This window comes from Triticum aestivum, chromosome 1B (assembly GCF_018294505.1).
Source record: "Triticum aestivum cultivar Chinese Spring chromosome 1B, IWGSC CS RefSeq v2.1, whole genome shotgun sequence".
NCBI classification, from domain to species: domain Eukaryota; kingdom Viridiplantae; phylum Streptophyta; class Magnoliopsida; order Poales; family Poaceae; genus Triticum; species Triticum aestivum.
Window position 1 is genome coordinate 71,169,386 of NC_057795.1, and position 20,578 is coordinate 71,189,963.

Here is a 20,578-nt window from a genome sequence, read left to right on the forward strand (position 1 = left end):
GTAATGAATGCTGATGTGGATTGGTCGGACTCCTTCATTTTGATTTGATGGTATCCGGAGTATGCGTCGAGGAAACACAGTGAGTTGTGTCCGGCTGTAGCATCAATAATCTGATCGATGCGAGGGAGGGTAAATGGATCCTTAGGGCAAGCCTTGTTGAGGTCTTTGAAATTGACGCATAGGCGCCAAGATTTATCCTTCTTTGGCACCATCACCAGGTTTGCCTCCGATCTGGGTGTTTTATTTCTCTGATGAATCCGTCCTCAATTAACTTGGCTAGCTCCTCCCCCATAGCTTGTCGTTTGGGTTCAGAAAAGCACCGCAGTGTTTGCTTGACCGGTTTATATCCCTTCAGTATGTTTAGGCTGTGTTCAGAGAACCTGTATGGGATTCCCGACATATCAGAAGGGTGGCAGACCATTATGTCCCAGTTCTCACGCAGGAACTCTCGTAGCGCGGCATCAACCGTTGGGTCCAGCTGTGCCCCGATGGATGCTGTCTTCTTGGGGTCCGTCGGGTGGACTTGAAATTTGACTATTTCATCTGCTGGTTTAAAGGATGTGGATTCGGGTCGCTTGTCCAGGATCATGTTGTCCCTATCCACCGTGGAGCATAGTGCGGTTAATTCTTCGGCCGCGAGGGCTTCAGACAATGCCTCGAGGGCCAGGGCTGCAGTTTTGTTTTCGGCGCAGAGTGCTATGTCCGGATCACTGGCAAGAGTGATAATACAATTGGGCCCTGATGTCTACTACACAACCTTCTTCTTGTAGACGTTGTTGGGCCTGCAAGTGCACAGGTTTGTAGGACAGTAGCAAATTTCCCTCAAGTGGATGACCTAAGGTTTATCAATCCGTGGGAGGCGTAGGATGAAGATGGTCTCTCTCAAACAACCCTGCAACCAAATAACAAAGAGTCCCTTGTGTCCCCAACACACCCAATACAATGGTAAATTGTGTAGGTGCACTAGTTCGGCAAAGAGATGGTGATACAAGTACAATATGGATGGTAGATAAAGGTATTTGTAATCTGAAATTGTAAAAACAGTAAGGTAACTAATGATAAATGTGAGCGTAAACGGTATTACAATGGTAGGAAACAAGGCCTAAGGTTCATACTTTCACTAGTGCAAGTTCTCTCAACAATAATAACATAGATAGATCATATAACAATCCCTCAACATGCAACAAAGAGTCACTCCAAAGCCACTAATAGCGGGGAACAAACGAAGAGATTATGGTAGGGTACGAAACCACCTCAAAGTTATTCTTTCGGATCAATCTATTTAAGAGTTCGTACTAGAATAACACCTTAAGACACAAATCAACCAAAACTCTAATGTCACCTAGATACTCCAATGTCACCTCAAGTATCCATGGGCATGATTATACGATATGCATCACACAATCTCAGATTCATCTATTCAACCAACACAAAGCACTTCAAAGAGTGCCCCAAAGTTTCTACTGGAGAGTAAAGACGAAAACGTGTGCCAACCCCTATGCATAGGTTCATGGGAGGAACCCGCAAGTAGGTCACCAAAACATACATCAAGTGGCACATGATATCCCATTGTCACCACAGATAAGCACAGCAAGACATACATCAAGTGTTCTCAAATGCTTAAATACTCAATCCGATAAGATAACTTCAAAGGAAAAACTCAATCCATTACAAGAGAGTAGAGGGGGAGAAACATCATAAGATCCAACTATAATAGCAAAGCTCAGGATACATCAAGATCGTGCTATAGAGGGAACACGAGAGAGAACACGAGAGAGAGAGATCAAACACAAAGCTACTGGTACATACCCTCAGCCTCGAGGGTGAACTACTCCCTCCTCATCATGGATAGCGCCGGGATGATGAAGATGGCCATCGGTGATGGGATCCCCCTCCGGTAGGGTGCCGAAACAGGCTCCCGAGAGGTTTTTGGTGGCTACACAGGCTTGCAGCGGCGGAACTCCTGATCTATCTTGATATTCGATGTTTTTAGGGTACGTAGGCTTATATAGGCGAAAGAAGTCAGTCGGGAGGTGTTCGAGGGGCCCACGAGATAGGGGCGCGCCCAGTAGGGGGGGGGGCGCCCTCCTACCTCCTGGCCTCCTCGAGGCTCTTATGACGTGAACTACAAGTCTCCTGGGTGATATTCTTCCAAAAAATCACGCTGCCGAAGGTTTTATTCCATTTGGACTCCGTTTGATATTCCTTTTCATCAAAATACTGAAACAGGCAATAAAACAGCAATATGGGCTGGGCCTCCGGTTAATAGGTTAGTCCCAAAAGTAATATAAAAGTGTATAATAAAGCCCGTAATCATTCAAAACAAATAATGAAATAGCATGAATGCTTCATAAATTATAGATACGTTGGAGACGTATCAGCATCCCCAAGCTTAATTCCTGCTCGTCCTCGAGTAGGTAAATGATAAAAGAAAGAATTTATGAAGTGTGAATGCTAGAAGGTGCACAAGTTTGAGCAATGATAGTTTCAATCACCTTTACTAGCATAATTATATGTCTTACAGTAGTTCATCTCATAAAACTTCTCACGATCAAGTAACAAGCTTTTCACACGTTAAAGCATAGATCATAGACTTTCTTGAAAACTAGCAAACTTCATTCTTAGTCATCAAACAATTGCAATTCATCTTATTTTCAGGAAGGGTCTATGTCAGAGCTTTGATTTAGCAAACTTCACATACTCAACTATCATATAGTCTTCTACAATTGCTAACACTCACACAATACTAATGGTTATGGAGTTTTAATCGGACACTAGAAAGATAGGGGCTTATAGTGTTGCCTCCAAACGTATTACCTTTGGGTGATGTCAACAATAATAGTTCATGCTAACTTACATCCAATTGGATATATATACCAGGATCACCCCAACACAAAGTGCTTGCCAAAGGATAAAATGAAAAAGGGAAAGGTGAAGATCACTTTGACTCTTGCATAAAGTAAAAGACATAAATTAAAAGTTAGGCCCTTCGCAGAGGGAAGCAGAGGTTGTCATGGGCTTTTAGGGTTGGATACACAAAATCTTAGTGCGAAAGAACGTCACTTTATATTGTCCCTTGTATATGTACCTTTATTATGCAGTCCGTCGCTTTTATTGCTTCCATAACAAGATCGTACAAAGCTTATTTTCTCCGCACTAATAAGTCATGCATATTTAGAGAGCAATTTTTATTGCTTGCACCGATGACAACTTACTTGAAGGATCTTACTCAATCCATAGGTAGGTATGGTGGAATCTCATGGCAAAAACTGGGTTTAAGGATATTTGGAAGCACAAGTAGTATCTCTACTTGGTGCAAGGAATTTTGGCTAGCATGAGGGGGAAAGGCAAGCTCAACATGTTTGAATGATCCATGGCAATATACTTTAACTGAGATGTGAGAAAACGTAACCCATTACGTTGTCTTCCTTGTCCAACATCAACTCTTTAGCATGTCATACTTAATGAGTTCTCACAATTATAAAAGATGTCTAAGATAGTATATTTATATGTGAAATCTCTCTTCCTTCAATATTCTTTCATGAATTTTCAAATGACCAATACAATGCTTGCTAACCTCAATAAATTTACAACCTCTACTTCTTAGATGTGAAGTCATTACTCCCCATGGGATAAGCAAATGAAACATATATAATTTCAGATTTATGACATTCAACTCATTCAACCATTTACTCATAGGATATAAGTGAAGCACACGAGTAAATGACAAACTACTCCAAAAAGATATAAGTGAAGATCAATGAGTAGCTAAATAATTATGTAACTATGTGAAGACTCTCTCTCATTAAGAATTTCAGATCTTGGTATTTTATTCAAACAGCAAGCAATGCAAAACAAAATGACATTGCAAGGATAGCACGACTCATGTGAAGAAGCAAAAACTTAGGCTCAACCGATACTAACCGATAATTGTTGAAGAAGAAAGGTGGGATGCCTACCGGGGCATCCCCAAGCTTAGATGCTTGAGACTTCTTGAAATATTATCTTGGGGTGCCTTGGGCATCCCCAAGCTTGAGCTTTTGTGTCTCCTTAATTCCTCTCATATGTTGGTTTCCTAAATCTCGAAAGCTTCATCCGCACCAAACTCAACAAGAACTCGTGAGATAAGTTAGTATAAAATAATGCAACACCTTATCATTTTCTACTGTAACAAATTACTAACATTATTATTCAACATTGCATACTAAATGTCTCTGCATATTTAATACTCCTATCCTCAAATAGAATCATTAAACAAGCAAACATATGCAAACAATGCAAACATAACAGCAATCTGCCAAAACAGTATAGTCTGTAAAGGATGCAAGATTAATCATACTTCCCTAACTCAAAAAATTATGAGAAAAATACTAAGCTGTAAAGATTTATCAGAGCTCATTATGCAAAAATATTCAACATTATATCACTCTCTGACTTTTCTAGGGAATTTTTGCAACAGCGGTAAACTTTCTGTTTTCAAACAGCAACATGTATACTAGCAAAATAAGCATGGTAAAGGCTATCCTTGACATTTTTATAGAAATAATAGATGAAAAACATTATTATAAATAACAGCAAGCAAATACTAACAAAATAAAATGACACTCCAAGCAAAACACATATCATGTGGTGAATAAAAATATAGCTCCAAGTAAAGTTACCGATGAACGAAGACGAAAGAGGGGATGCCATCCGGGGCATCCCCTAGCTTAGTTGCTTGGTTGTCCTTGACTATTACCTTGGGGTGCCTTGGGAATCCCAAAGCTTAGGCTCTTTCCACTCCTTATTCCATAGTCCATGGAATCTTTACCCAAAACTTGAAAACTTCAACCACAAAAAACTCAAAACAAAACTCGTAAGCTCTGTTAGTATAAGATAATAAAACCACCACTTAGGTACTGCAATTAACTCATTATAAATTCATATTGGTGTAATATCTACTGTATTCTAACTTCTTTATGGTTCATACCCTTCGATACTACTCATAGATTCATCAAAATAAGCAAACAACACATAGAAAACAGAACTGTCAAAAACAGAACAGTCTGTAGTAATCTGTATCAAACGTATATTATGGAACCCCAAAAATTCTGAAATAAATTGGTGGACCTGAGGAATTTGTCTATTAATCATCTGCAAAAATAATCAACCTAAAAGCACTTTCCAGTAAAAAATGACAGCTATCTCGTGAGCGCTAAAGTTTCTGTTTTTACAGCATGATCATAAGACTTTCACCCAAGTCTTCCCAAGGTTCTACTTGGCACTTTATTGAAACAAAAGCTATAAAACATGATTACTACAGTAGCATAATCATGTGGACACATAAAAAACAGTAAGGGTAAATATTGGTTTGTCTCCCAACAAGCACTTTTCTTTAATGCCTTTCTAGCTAGGCATGATGATGGCAATGATGCTCACATAAAAGATAAGAATTAAAACATAACGGGAGCATCATGAAGCATATGACTAGCACATTTAAGCCTAACCCACTTCCTATGCATAGGGATTTTGCGAGCAAACAACTTATGGGAACAATAATCAACTAGCATAGGATGGGTAAAACAAGCATAACTTCAAGATTTTAAGCACATAGAGAGGAAACTTGATATTATTGCAATTCCTACAAGCATATCTTCCTCCCTCATAATAATTTCAGTAGCATCATGAATGAATTCAAAAATATAGCCAACACCTAAATCATTCTTTTCATGATCTACTAGCATAGAAAATTTACTACTCTCCACATAAGCAAATTTATTCTCATCAATAGTAGTGGGAGCAAACTCAACAAAATAACTATCATGTGAAGCATAATCCAATTGAAAACTAAAATCATGATGACAAGTTTCATGGTTATCATTATTCTTAATAGCATACAAGTCATCACAATAATCATCATAGATAGCAACTTTGTTCTCATAATCAATTGGAACCTCTTCCGAAATAGTGGAATCATCACTAAATAAAGTTGACACTCTTCCAAATCCACTTTCATATTCATCACAATAAGATTCAATATCCTCCAAAATAGTGGGATCAATACTACCTAAAGTTGACACTCTTCCAAACCCACTTTCATCAAATAATCATCATAAATAGGAGGTATTCTTTCATCATAATAAATTTGCTCATCAAAACTTGGGGGACAAAAAATATCATATTCATCAAACATAGCATCCCCAAGCTTGTGGCTTTGCATATCATTAGCATCATGGATATTCAAGAAATTCATACTAATAACATTGCAATCATGCTCATCATTCAAAGATTTAGTGCCAAACATTTTATAGATTTCTTCTTCTAGCACTTGAGCACAATTTTCCTTACCATCATTCTCACGAAAGATATTAAGAAGATGAAGCGTATGAGACAAATTCAATTCCATTTTTTGTAGTTTTATTTTATAGACTAAACTAGTGATAAAACAAGAAACAAAAAGATTCGATTGCAAGATCTAAAGACATATCTTCAAGCACTCACCTCCCCGGCAACGGCGCCAGAAAAGAGCTTGATGTCTACTACACAACCTTCTTCTTGTAGACGTTGTTGGGCCTGCAAGTGCACAGGTTTGTAGGACAGTAGTAAATTTACCTCAAGTGGATTACCTAAGGTTTATCAATCCGTGGGAGGCGTAGGATGAAGATGGTCTCTCTCAAACAACCCTACAACCAAATAACAAAGAGTCTCTTGTGTACCCAACACACCCAATACAATGGTAAATTGTATAGGTGCACTAGTTCAGCGAAGAGATGATGATACAAGTGCAATATGGATGGTAGATAAAGGTATTTGTAATCTGAAATTGTAAAAACAACAAGGTAACTAATGATAAAAGTGAGCGTAAACGGTATTGCAATGGTAGGAAACAAGGCCTAAGGTTCATACTTTCACTAGTGCAAGTTCTCTCAACAATAATAACATAGATAGATCATATAACAATCCCTCAACATGCAACAAAGAGTCACTCCAAAGCCACTAATAGTGGAGAACAAACGAAGAGATTATGGTAGGGTACGAAACCACCTCAAAGTTATTCTTTCGGATCAATCTATTTAAGAGTTCGTACTAGAATAACACCTTAAGACACAAATCAACCAAAACCCTGATGTCACCTAGATACTCCAATGTCACCTCAAGTATCCGTGGGCATGATTATACGATATGCATCACACAATCTCAGATTCATCTATTCAACCAACACAAAGCACTTCAAAGAGTGCCCCAAAGTTTCTACCGAACAGTCAAGATGAAAACGTGTGCCAACCCCTATGCATAGGTTCATGGGCGGAACCCGCAAGTTGGTCACCAAAACATACATCAAGTGGCACATGATATCCCATTGTCACCACAGATAAGCACGGCAAGACAAACATCAAGTGTTCTCAAATCCTTAAAGACTCAATCCCGATAAGATAACTTCAAAGGGAAAACTCAATCCATTACAAGAGAGTAGAGGGGGAGAAACATCATAAGATCCAACTATAATAGCAAAGCTCGCGATACATCAAGATTGTGCCATAGAGAGAGCACGAGAGAAGAACACGAGAGAGAGATCAAACACATAGCTACTAGTACATACCCTCAGCCCCGAGGGTGAACTACTCCCTCCTCGTCATGGATAGCGCTGGGATGATGAAGATGGCCACCGGTGAGGGATCCCCCCTCCGACAGGGTGCCAGAATGGGCTCCCGAGAGGTTTTTGGTGGCTACAGAGGCTTGCGGCGGCGGAACTCCCGATCTATCTTTGTTGTCGATGTTTTTAGGGTACGTGGACTTATATAGGCGAAAGAAGTCGGTCAGGGGGTGCTCGAGGGGCCCAGGAGATAGGGCGGTGCGCCCAGTAGGGGGGACGCGCCCTCCTATCTCTTGGCCTCCTCAAGGCTCTTCTGACGTGAACTCCAAGTCTCCCGGATCATATTCTTCCTAAAAATCATGCTCCCGAAGGTTTCATTCCGTTTGGACTCCGTTTGATATTCCTTTTCTTCGAAATATTGAAACAGGCAATAAAACAGCAATATGGGCTGGGCCTCCGGTTAATAGGTTAGTCCCAAAAGTAATATAAAAGTGTATAATAAAGCCCGTAATCATTCAAAACAGATAATAAAATAGCATGAATGCTTCATAAATTATAGATACGTTGGAGACGTATTAGGCCTGGGCATCTTGAGCTTCATGTACCAGTAATGAGGTATAGCTTGGAAGCATGTAAATGCATCTCTCCCTAATAAGGCATGATATCTACTATTGAAAGGGGTCACTTGGAAGGTTATCTCTTCGGACCGATAGTGCTGAATACCACGTCGAGTGTGATTTTTCCCGCGCATCGCGCCTCCTGACTGGGAATGATTCCTTGGAAGTTCGTGCTACTTTTCTCAATGCGGCTCCTGTCTATTTCCATTTTGTTGAGAGTTTCCTCATAAATGAGGTTTAGTACGCCGCCGCCGTCCATGAGCACTTTGGTAAGCCAAAAGCCGTCCACGATCGGACCGAGGACCAAGGCGGCTGGTGCCTAGACTGTCCTGAATTTGGGTTCGTCACCGGCATTGAAAGTTATGGCCGTGTCATCCCAGGGGTTTATTACTACGACTTGGCAGACTTCAGTGAGGCCGCGGAGTGCCCTTTTGCGCCTATTGTTTGAGGCGAAAATCTCGAAGACCGTCAATACTCTGAGGTCGTCGTCTTCCATGGGGTGTTGCTCTGCGGTATTTTTGGTGAGGAGATCCTCACCGCTCTTGGCCACCTGCCGGAGTATCCAACATGCTTTAAGGCTGTGTGTTGGTATGTTATCCAGTGTTGTGTGTATTTTGCATGGCCTATCGAGCTATCCCTCCAGAACGGTTCCTTGCCCCGTAATGGGCTTCGATTTCTTTACTATTGGATCGGGCGACCGACGAGGGTGCGTCCTTTTTGCCCGGATGAGGGGTTGAGTGGAAATTGGTGGCTCCCGAGGAGCTGCCTGAGTTTTCCAGGCGCTTTCCATTGCGCAATACTTCTGTACTATGGTTGCCAAGTCAGCGAAGTGTAATATGCAACGGCGGTTAATGGCATTGAGGATTCCCTCATCCGTGCAACTGTTGCAGAATAGTGAGATCGCGTCTTCGTCATGGCAATCTTTGATCTTGTCTTTAACAAGGAGGAATGTGGCCCAAAAGTGATGGACCATTTCTTGAGACTGTTGTCATATGTACATAAGACCGCGTGTATCTAGGTGGGCAGGTGGATTTAAGTCCGAACCCTGACCCAATTTGGGATCCAGAGTTTGAGAAACTTCCGAACTTAATAGTTCGGGCTCCGGGATATCAACTGATTTTTCAAGCCCGTCGTCCAATTCTAGGTTCGGAGGGCAGGGCATGTTGTTCCGTAGATGGGTATCCGACTCTTCAAGCCCGGAAATCCGAACATAGTTCGTCCTTAATATAGAGGGAGAGTTGTTGTTTCGGTCCTCGATTACCGCTACCTGATGGGTGATCGGTGGAGATTTGATTTCTCTCTGATCAGGTTTAAGCTCAATCTGATCGTAGTCTGTAGCGACCCCCAGGGCGGCGATGTGATCTAGGAATTCGTTTAAAGATGACAACTCCATCGGATCCATCCGTTTGAAGTGTTCGGAATCAACAAGGAGGCGATTCTCGATGACCCGAGAAGTCATCATTGGCTGAGCGGCCGAATGGGCGGTCATGGTAAAGCTGCCCAGCTGGAGGGTTTGACCTGGGGCCAGGGCTCCTCCGGAGGTGATACTGTCCTTGACAACAAGTCGAGCCATCAATCCTGTCTTAGACGTCACATCGAAACACTCAATGAAAGCACCAATGTCGGTGTCAAAACCGGCGGATCTCGGGTAGGGGATCCCGAACTGTGCGTCTAGGGTTGATGGTAACAGGAGGCGGGGGACACGATGTTTACCCAGGTTTGGGCCCTCTCTATGGAGGTAATACCCTACTTCCTGCTTGATTGATCTTGATGAATATGAGTATTACAAGAGTTGATCTACCACGAGATCGTAATGGCTAAAACCCTAGAAGTCTAGCTTGTATGATTATGATTGCCTCTACAGACTAAGCCCTCCGATTTATATAGACACTGGAGGGGACTAGGGTTGTACAAAGTCGGTTACAGAGAAAGGAATCTTCATATCCGGGTGCCAAGCTTTCCTTCTATGCCAAGGAGAGTCCCATCCGGACACAGGTGAGAGTCTTTGGTCTTGTATCTTCACAGCCCATCAGTCCGACCCATGTCAATAGGCCGGACTCCCGAGGACCCCATAATGCAGGACTCTCTCAACAATGCCTGGTACATCACAAACCATTCATGATTATAAAAGGTGTACGATAGGTAGACATTCACACACATTTAGTTCTCCCACACCGTATGTGATAGTGTCTGACATCACACACGCTTTGCAAACAACAACTATGTGCATTGTTACACACGTTTCCACTCCGTGAACTGTGTCGGATTATGATGTATATCGCACACAATGTGCTTTATTAACCGTGTGCGCCGTAATGACCTGCACACTGTAATTTCACCCTAATTTAATTGCTGCTATTTAAAATTTGTACCTAATTTAAACTTGAAAGTAGGCTATAGCTTTATTCATATCCATTAGGTTCAAACAACCAATGCATTATTCAATTCACAGGTACATATGTTTAAGAATTACATAAGCATCAAATAAAGAATGACAAACCAGGGTTCTATACTTGTACTATTACAGATGGTAAAGAAAGAGGCGACAGACATTCTAGTTGTTGAACAAGGTGAAGCGGAATGTCCCTATTGTGCTCTCCTAGATGCAGAAGGCACGCACAACTCTAGTCCAACCCCTTGTGATGGTCAGCCACCAATCATGTAGTTTGAGAGGTAATCTTGAGTAAACTACTTCAGGATCCACTACAAAGGAAAAAAGATTCACACATTGTCATCTAACACAACTCATTACGGGCAGTAAAAAGAAGGCTACAGGGTTCTTACTTACCATCCTGCAGTTCACTGTTGTCTTGCATAAAGTGTAAACATATAGTTCGATTGACATCTTTTGACCCATTTTAATAACAATCTTTATCAGTTTCCTCACTTGATGCTGGTTCATGAATATCTCATTGCTCCATACGCAGAAAGGGTCTAAGTGTGGATCTTTGGCAATGACATGTCTATCTAAAAGCACCAAGTTAATATTAGAAGCTAAACAACAATTGCAAAATGATGTAGTACAACACTCCCTCCATCCCATTATATAAGATTTTATACACATATATCTAGACATCATCAGAACATTAAGGTAACACTCTTCCTTGTTGCTATGTAGCCTGGGATTGCATATTTAGTTATTCAGTACAATGCATGTTGCTATGTAGCCTCAGATATATTAAATATGGCCCTAGTTAACCTACTGATAAATGGGTTACAAATATATTCAGTGAAATGTCCGATTCGATGATTAATCCCTTGTCAGCCCCCATGCTATCTGGTACCAGCTACCGAGATCCTGAACAGTGAGTACATATAAGCAATGCGATGAAACTAACCTCGATGGAAAAAACAGCACTGCTCTCAATATTGTCCTGTATGAGTACATATAAAGGCATGTTAAGCACAACAGGCTAAACATCAACCAAATATATCCATGGTAAACAACACAATCTACAAATGATAGCTTCAGTGTGAAGGCTTAAGCACGCTAGTTAAGCAAAACAAGAAGTGGAAAGGTGTGTTAACTGCATCAGGCATAACATTTATAAACAAGCAAATAGTCATTCAAACTGGTATTGTGCAGGTCTAAAGTACACTAGTTATTGTAAAAAAATGAAAAGGCATGTTAACTATAATATCCTTAACAACAACCAAATATCGTAATTCATAGTGGTATTGTTGAAACTGTTATTGATGAAATTTAATTGCACGGCAAATAGTTGCACATATAGAGCATCACATTGTGAAGAACTGAAATAAACAAGGCATAAGGCCATCTCTAGCTGATCATTTATAAGTTAAAGGACTAAAACAATTAGTGGATATATATATATATATATATATATATATATAATTTTTGGCCATTTCTAGTCGATCGCCTAAACTTAATGTTGTAAACTTCAATTTGATCAAGTTCAAAGCAGGTTCAACCGAAAGTAGCATGCATTAAAATATAAACATAGATAGTTTTGCATAACCAAACATAAAACATAAATTTAAACTAAGCTAAACTACTTTGGGTCGAGGTAGAGGTCGAGACAATCCTTCCTCGTCAGGTACAGTGTGCCACGAGTCGGGTCCGGGCCGGTGCTGTCATCGGGGTCGTTGGGGAAGGCACTCCTCCACTCGTCGACGTCGATCTACTCGTCCTCGCCACCCACCTGGACACCGTCCTCGCCACCTTCGACCTCGTCATCAGACGAGAGCGCGATAACCTCACCACCCTTTGCGCCGGCAAAGATCGCCCGCTCCGCCTCCACGAGCTCCGGGTGCTGCCGGCAGAGCTCTTGCATGTAGGCCTCGTCGGTGGCCTCGGCCTCGAGGCGCTCCCATGCCTCGCGGTCCTCCCGTGCCATAGCCAATCTCACCACCCCTAGCTCCGGCGGAACAAGGTGGACCAGACATGTGCCGAAGGGGAAATTGAGCCTAGCCGCCACACCGTGGTAGAGGACCTGCCAGCGTCGTACTCCATGTCCGCGAGCTCGGCCATGTGGAAGCTACTGAGCCACAGGCGGGTGTGGGTCTCCCGATCTGTAATCTCGGTGATGCACGTCCCCCACTTCCGCTATCGGACCCTGAGGTAGGACCTCGCCGGCTGCCGGGTCCGAGGGAGGACTGGGAAGTCCTCGAACTGGTGTAGGGGTGCGGCGGCGGGCGGATCGCGGGACCAACAATGGTGGATTGATAAAGAGCCTACAGAGGACGATGGGGACACCTCGGTGGCCACCTCGCCAGCATCGGGTGAAGAGGCTGCGATAAACCTCTCTTGGGACATTGGCTCCTCGAGCTCCCCGGCACACAGGCAGAGGTTGAGGATGGAGGCGGCGGCGATGGCGATGACCTACCAATGGTTACGGGGCCGGTGTGTGTCAGTGAGCACATGTTTTGTGGACTGTGTGGTGTGTGTGGAGGGGGGTGGGGGTGGGGGGGGGTTAAGGTGGTGTTTGAGGAAATGCCGCGACAACCAAATTTTTTACTAGGCGGGGTTAATGAAAATTTGGATCAAGGGCGAGCAGATATTTTTGAGATTGCGAGGGATGCAGAGGCGGGAGTATTTGGGGAGCAAGCTAGTGTGCTTGACACGCCGACTGTGGACTGTAGCGGACACACCTTCTCGCGTAAGCCATAGACATACTATACACCGACGGTGCTCCAGGATATTTTGTACTGCATCTCACACATTTGGTGATAACAAACTGTGTGGGATCTACTTGATTTTTCATTTTGATTTGAATTACATAATGGGGCCACAGTGGCAATGGACAGTGTTTGAATTGCTAGACCTTTTATCTGCAGTGAACATGCAACTATATGTGTGTCGTAAAAAAAATAGGATTATTCAGGGTTCGTTTGGAAATTTTATACATTAAATTGGTTATCTAGCAATTTCAGGTGTACAATTCAAAATCAAAGCACATGCTCCAGTCCCTAAAAATGGGTTGCAAAATCAAATGTTTGTCCTTGGTTGCAAGCTTAGGTCACATGCAAGAAACGAGAATGAATGTCAAACACCTTGACATTGTCCCTCAGCCGCTAACATGGTTTTAAAATTATAGTAAATCAAAAGCTCGGCTAAAATTCGTGAAACTTGACATGATATCATGGAACGACATCGACATGCCGTGGTAAAAATATTTTCCCATTTGGGCCAGGTTTGGTATAAGCTTCTCGCAAACCGGAGCTTATCTCACAACAAGCCAGATGGTTTCGGTAGGGAACGTGCCACCTTGGGGGACAAATGATATATGTCGCCTCTTCTCACTTTCTAAAATTTTCTCATGTCAACGTAGAACAACACGAGTGTTGTGTCATTTTTTGGGAGTTTTCGGGGTTCACTTGGACATTTTTATACATTAACTAAGTTTTCTATGCATTCATGTGCATAATTCAAATTTGAACTACATGGACATGCTCTAGTGCATATAAAGTGGTTCAGAATTGGAATGTGTGTCCTTTGTTACATGCTTAAGTCCGATGCAAGAAATGAGAATGAATGTCAAACACCTTGCCACCGTCGCTCGGCCGCTAACATTGAGATACTTGGTTTTTAAATTCTAGTAAATCGAAAACGCGTCTAAAATTTATGAACCTTGACACGCTAGCATGGAACAAATATTGTTCCATTTGGAGCAGGTTGGGGTATATATAAGCTTCTCACAAACCAGAGCTTCTAACAACAAGCCTCACACTACTAGGGAAAAGCCTAGCAGCAGCGCTGACTTTTGGCCTATCAGTAGCGCGGTTAACTGCGCTACTAATACAGCGCTACAGCTAAAGCTTAGCAGTAGCGCCTGTTGGCATGCACTACTGCTATATCTACTTAGTAGTAGCGCGTGCTCCAACAACCGCTACTGGTAATTACTAGTAGTGCTTCTCTCCGCCCGCGCTACTACTATTATTCCGTATTCTATTTATTTTAAATTTTAGGTCATATTCATACACCTTTACACAATTTTTTCATACAGTAGCAATTTAGAGATTGTTTTTCCATTATAATGAGTTATTAAATCACTAGCTGAAAGAACCGCGGATTAGTCTTAGATGGATGGATTCTAAGAGACCAGTGATATAATAACGTACTCATCATCATCATCATCATCATCATATTAATATAAAAACTCTTGCATCGTATCGTCACCAACAACACTAGCTAATAATCATCGTAGTTATTACCACCAACACTATTTAATCATCATAGTCATAGCTAATCACCACCAACACTAGCTAATAATAATCATCATAGTCATCACCACCAACACTCATTCTAGCTAGCTAATCACTCCTACTGCTCTCTCTCAGGTAAAATAGCATAGAACATGTGGAGCGCTCCTGATTCATCATATTGAAGCATGTAGATGAACCTGTCTCCTAATTGTGGGCTGCACTTCTGATTACTGCCCCTAGTACTTCTCTGCGACCCTTCACAATTTTGTTCCAGTCTTTGACTATTAAGACTTCTCTCTTCTAGAAATCCTGAATGCACTCATGTGCAATGTAGGATGTCTTGGTCGTATGCTAATCATGGACATGCGACATTTAGCCTCCATCCACTGAGGCACAACTATCATCGGGAGTCCCTGTTGAAGAACATCGTAGTAACATACTTAGCAATGAAGTTTAGCTTAAAAAATAATGTATGCAAAAGATGCACTAAGGACAAATAATAAAAAACTTACCATCTTTTTTAAATAGATGTGACCGTAGTTCAGTACGGACACTATTGGTCGCACGCTTTAAGTACTGTTTCCAAGTTTAGGAAAATAATTTGTCTTGACAATATGAAGATCCTCAAGCCATGAAACATAATGACTTGTCTCCTTGCAATTTAGTTCAGCCTCGGGATAGTAGTAAGTCCTCTCTACCAAGCGCTGGACATGTTTGCTTGAATGGAAATAAGTTTTCAATAGAAATTAGTTGTCAAATATTTTTGAATAAACAATATCCAAGACATAAATATGGTTGAGAAACTTACATAATGGTAGAACTGGAGGCGTCTGCACATCGACCCAGATGTCGATATTATCTTCAATATCATCTTCCGGACGAATATCAAAGGTGATAAGCATATCAGGCTCAAATGCATAAGCCTTGCATAGTGATGTCCATTGTTTGCATTCAAAATGGGTGTAGGTGTCTGATACGTCTTGAGCATGCGTTGGTTTTCCTTGAAGAGGAAAGGGTGATGCAGCACAGTAGCGTAAGTATTTCCCTCAGTTTTTGAGAACCAAGGTATCAATCCAGTAGGAGGCTCCTCACAAGTCCCATGAACCTACACAAACAAACAAAGAACTCACAACCAACACGATAAAGGGGTTGTCAATCCCTTCACGGCCACTTGCAAAAGTGAGATCTGATAGAGATAATATGATAAGATAAATATATTTTTGGTATTTTATAATATAGATGTAGAAAATAATGATGCAAATAAAAGTAGATTGAAAGCTTATATGATAAAAGATAGACCCAGGGGCCATAGGTTTCAATAGAGGATTCTCTCAAGATAGCATAAGTATTACGGTGGGTGAACAAATTACTGTCGAGCAATTGATAGAAAAGCGAATAATTATGAGATTATCTAGGCATGATCATGTATATAGGCATCACGTCCGTGACAAGTAGACCGACTCCTACCCGCATCTACTACTATTACTCCACACATCGACCGCTATCCAACATGCATCTAGAGTATTAAGTTCATAAGAACAGAGTAACACATTAAGAAAGATGACATGATGTAGAGGGATAAACTCAAGCAATATGATATAAACCCCATCTTTTTATCCTCGATGGAAACAATACAATACGTGCCTTGCAACCCTTTCTGTCACTGGGTAAGGACACCGCAAGATTGAACCCAAAGCTAAGAACTTCTTCCATGGAAAGAACGATCAATCTAGTAGGCCAAACCAAACCGATAATTCGAAGAGACTTGCGAAGATAAGTCAATCATACATAAAAGAATTCAGAGAAGATTCAAATATTATTCATAGATAAACTTGATCATAAACCCACAATTCATCGAATCTCGACAAACACACTGCAAAAAGAGTTTACATCGAATAGATCTCCACAAGAGAGGGGGAGAACATTGTATTGAGATCCAAAAAGAGAGAAGAAGCCATCTAGCTAATAACTATGGACCTGAAGGTCTATGGTAAAATACTCACAACTCATCGGAAGGGCTATGGTGTTGATGTAGAAGCCCTCCATGGTGGATTCCCCCTCCGGCAAAACGCCGGCGACGGCTCCAAGATGGGATCTCGCGGATACAAAAGGTTACGGTGGCGGAAATATTTCTTCGGTGGCTCCCTGGATGTTTTCGGGGTATGTAGGCTTATATAGGAAGAAGAAGTACGTCGGTGGCCACTCGAGGGGCCCACGAGACAGGGGGCGCGCCCTCCTATCTCGTGGCCGCCTCGGCTGCTTCTTGGCTTGCACTCCAAGTCCTCCGGATCACGTTCGTTCAAAAAATCATGCTCCCGAAGGTTTCATTCCGTTTGGACTCCGTTTGATATTCCTTTTCTTTGAAATACTAAAATAGGCAAAAAAAACAATACAGGTTGGGCCTCCGGTTAGTTGGTTAGTCCCAAAAATGATATAATTGTGTAAAATAAAGCCCATAAACATCCAAAACAGGTAATATAATAGCATGGAACAATCAAAAATTATAGATACGTTGGAGACATATCAAGCATCCCGAAGCTTAATTCCTGCTCGTCCTCGAGTAGGTAAATGATAAAAATAGATTTTTTGATGTGGAATGCTACCTAGCGTAATTCTCAATGTAATTTCTCTTTATTGTGTCATGAATGTTCAGATCCAAATCATTCAAAATAAAAGTTCATATTGACAAAAGAAATAGTAATACTTCAAGCATACTAATAAAAGCAATCATGTCTTCTCAAAATAACATGGCTAAAGAAAGTTCATCCCTACAAAATCATATAGTTAGGCTATGCTTCATTTTTGTCACACGAAGATGTTCCCAACTTCTATACCCCCGATGACAAGCCAAGCAATTGTTTCGTACTTAAATAATCTCAAACTTTTTCAACCTTCACGCAATACATGAGCATGAGCCATGGATATAGCACTATGGGTGGAATAGAATAATGATTGGGGATTGTGTGGAGAAGACAAAAAGGAGAAAGTCTCACATTGACGAGGATAATCAACGGGCTATGGGAATGCCCATCAATTGATGTCAACATGAGGAGTAGGGATTGCCATGCAACGTATGCACTAGAGCTATAAATGAATGAAAGCTCAACAAAAGAAAACTAGTGGGTGTGCATCCAACTTGCTTGCTCACGAAGACCTAGGGCATTTGAGGAAGCCCATCGTAGGAATATAAAAGCCAAGTTCTATAATGAAAAATTCCTACTAGTATATGAAAGTGACAACATATGAGACTCTCTATATGAAAAACATGGTGCTACTTTGAAGCACAATATATGAGACTTACTACATGAAGAACAAAGTGCTACTTTGAAGCACGAGTGTGGAAAAAGAGATAGTAGCATTGCCCCTTTATTTATTTTCTTTTTCTTTTTTTTCTTTTTTTCTTTTTTTCTTTGGCCTTTTTTTTCTTTTGGACTTTCTTTTTTGGGCAATGCTCTAATAATGATGATCATCACACTTTCATTGATTACAACACATGAATTACAACTCGAAACTAGAACAAGATATGACTCTATATGAATGCCTCCGGCGGTGTACCGGGATGGTGCAATGAATCAAGAGTGACATGTATAAAATATTATGCATGGTGGCTTTTTCACAAATACGATGTCAACTACATGATCATGCAATGGCAATATGACAAAAGTAATGTATGTCATGATGATGATGAACGGAACGGTGGAAAGTTGCATGTCAATATATCTCGGAATGGCTATGGAAATGCCATAATTAGGTAGGTATGGTGGCTGTTTTGAGAAAGATATAAGGAGGTTTATGTGTGATAGAGCATATCATATCACGGGATTTGGATGCACCGGTGAAGTTTGCACCAACTCTCAAGGTGAGAAAGGGCAATGCACGGTACCGAAGAGGCTAGCAATGATGGAAAGGTAAAAGTGCGTATAATCCATGGACTCAACACTAGTCAAAAGAACTCATATACTTATTGCAAAAATTTAGAAGTCATCAAAAACCAAGCACTACGCGCATGCTCCTAGGGGGATAGATTGGTAGGAAAAGACCATCGCTCATCCCCGACCGCCACTCATAAGGATGCACAAGGCAGGTACACTTCATGTTTCAAATTTGTTACACAACTTTAACCATACGTACATGCTACGTGACTTGCTAACTTCAACACAAGAATTCTTTAAATTCATAATCACCCAACTAGCATGACTTTAATATCACTACCTCCATATCTCAAAACAATTATCAAGTATCAAATTGATCATAGCATCCAATTCACTTCCTATGATAGTTTTTATTATACCCAACTTGGATGCTCATCATTCTAGGACCAACTTATAACCATAGAAAATACCATGCTGTTCTAAAAGACTCTCAAAATAATATAAGTGAAGCACAAGAGATAAAAAAATTCTGCAAAATTAAACCACCGCCGTGCTCTAAAAGATATAAGTGAAGCACTAGAGCAAAAACTATCTAGCTCAAAAGATATAAGTGAAGCACATAGAGTACTCTAATAAATTTTAACCAAGTAGGCTTCTCCCAAAAGGTGTGTTACAGCAACGATGATTGTGGTAAACTAAAAAGCAAAGACTAATATAATACACGACGCTCCAAGCAAAACACATATCATGTGGCGAATAAAAATATAGCTCCAAGTAAAGTTATCAATGAATGAAGACGAAAGAGGGGATGCCTTCCCGGGGCATCCCCAAGCTTAGGCTTTTGGCTATTCTTGAATATCTTGGGGTGCCTTGGGCATCCCTAAGCTTAGGCTTTTGCCACTCCTTATTCCATAGTCCATCAAATCTTTACCCAAAACTTGAAAACTTCACAACACAAAACTCAACAGGAAATCTCATAAGCTCCGTTAGTGAAAGAAAAAAACCCACCACATAAGGTACTGTAATGAACTCGTTCTTTATTTATATTGGTGTTAAACCTACTGTATTCCAAGTTCTCTATGGTTCATACCCTTACATACTAGCCATAGATGCATGAAAATAAGCAAACAACACACAAAAAACAGAATCTGTCAAAAACAGAACAGTCTGTAGGAATCTGTAACTAATGCAAACTTCTGGAACCTTAAAAATCCTACCAAAATAGGACGTCCTAAACAATGTGTTTATTGAACATCAGCAAAAAGAATCAATGAAAAAGATCGTTTCTGTGATTTATTGAATTTTGTCTCGTGAGCACACAGTTTCTGTTTTTCAGCAAAATCAAATCAACTCATATCATAGGTTATCCTATAGGTTCTACTTGGCACAAACACTAATTAAAACATGAAAACACATCTAAACAGAAATTAGATGCAAGATTTATTACTAAACAGGAACAAAAACAAAAAACACAAAGAAAATTGGGTTGCCTCCCAACTAGCGCTATAGTTTAACGCCCCTAGCTAGGCATAAAAGCGAAGATAGATCTAAGTAGTGTCATCTTTGGCACTTGATTCATAGGTAGCTCGCATGATAGATTCATAAGGTAATTTGACGTTCTTTCTTGAAAAGTGCTCCATGCCTTTCTTTAATGGAAATTGGAATCTAGTATTCCCTTCTTTCATATCAATAATCGCACCAATCGTTCTAAGGAAAGGTCTACCAAGAATAATAGGGCAAGAAAGATTGCAATCTATATCAAGAACGATAAAATCAACGGGCACCAAATTTCTGTTGGCAACAATTAGAACATCATTGATTCTTCCCATTGGCTTTTTAACGGTGGAATC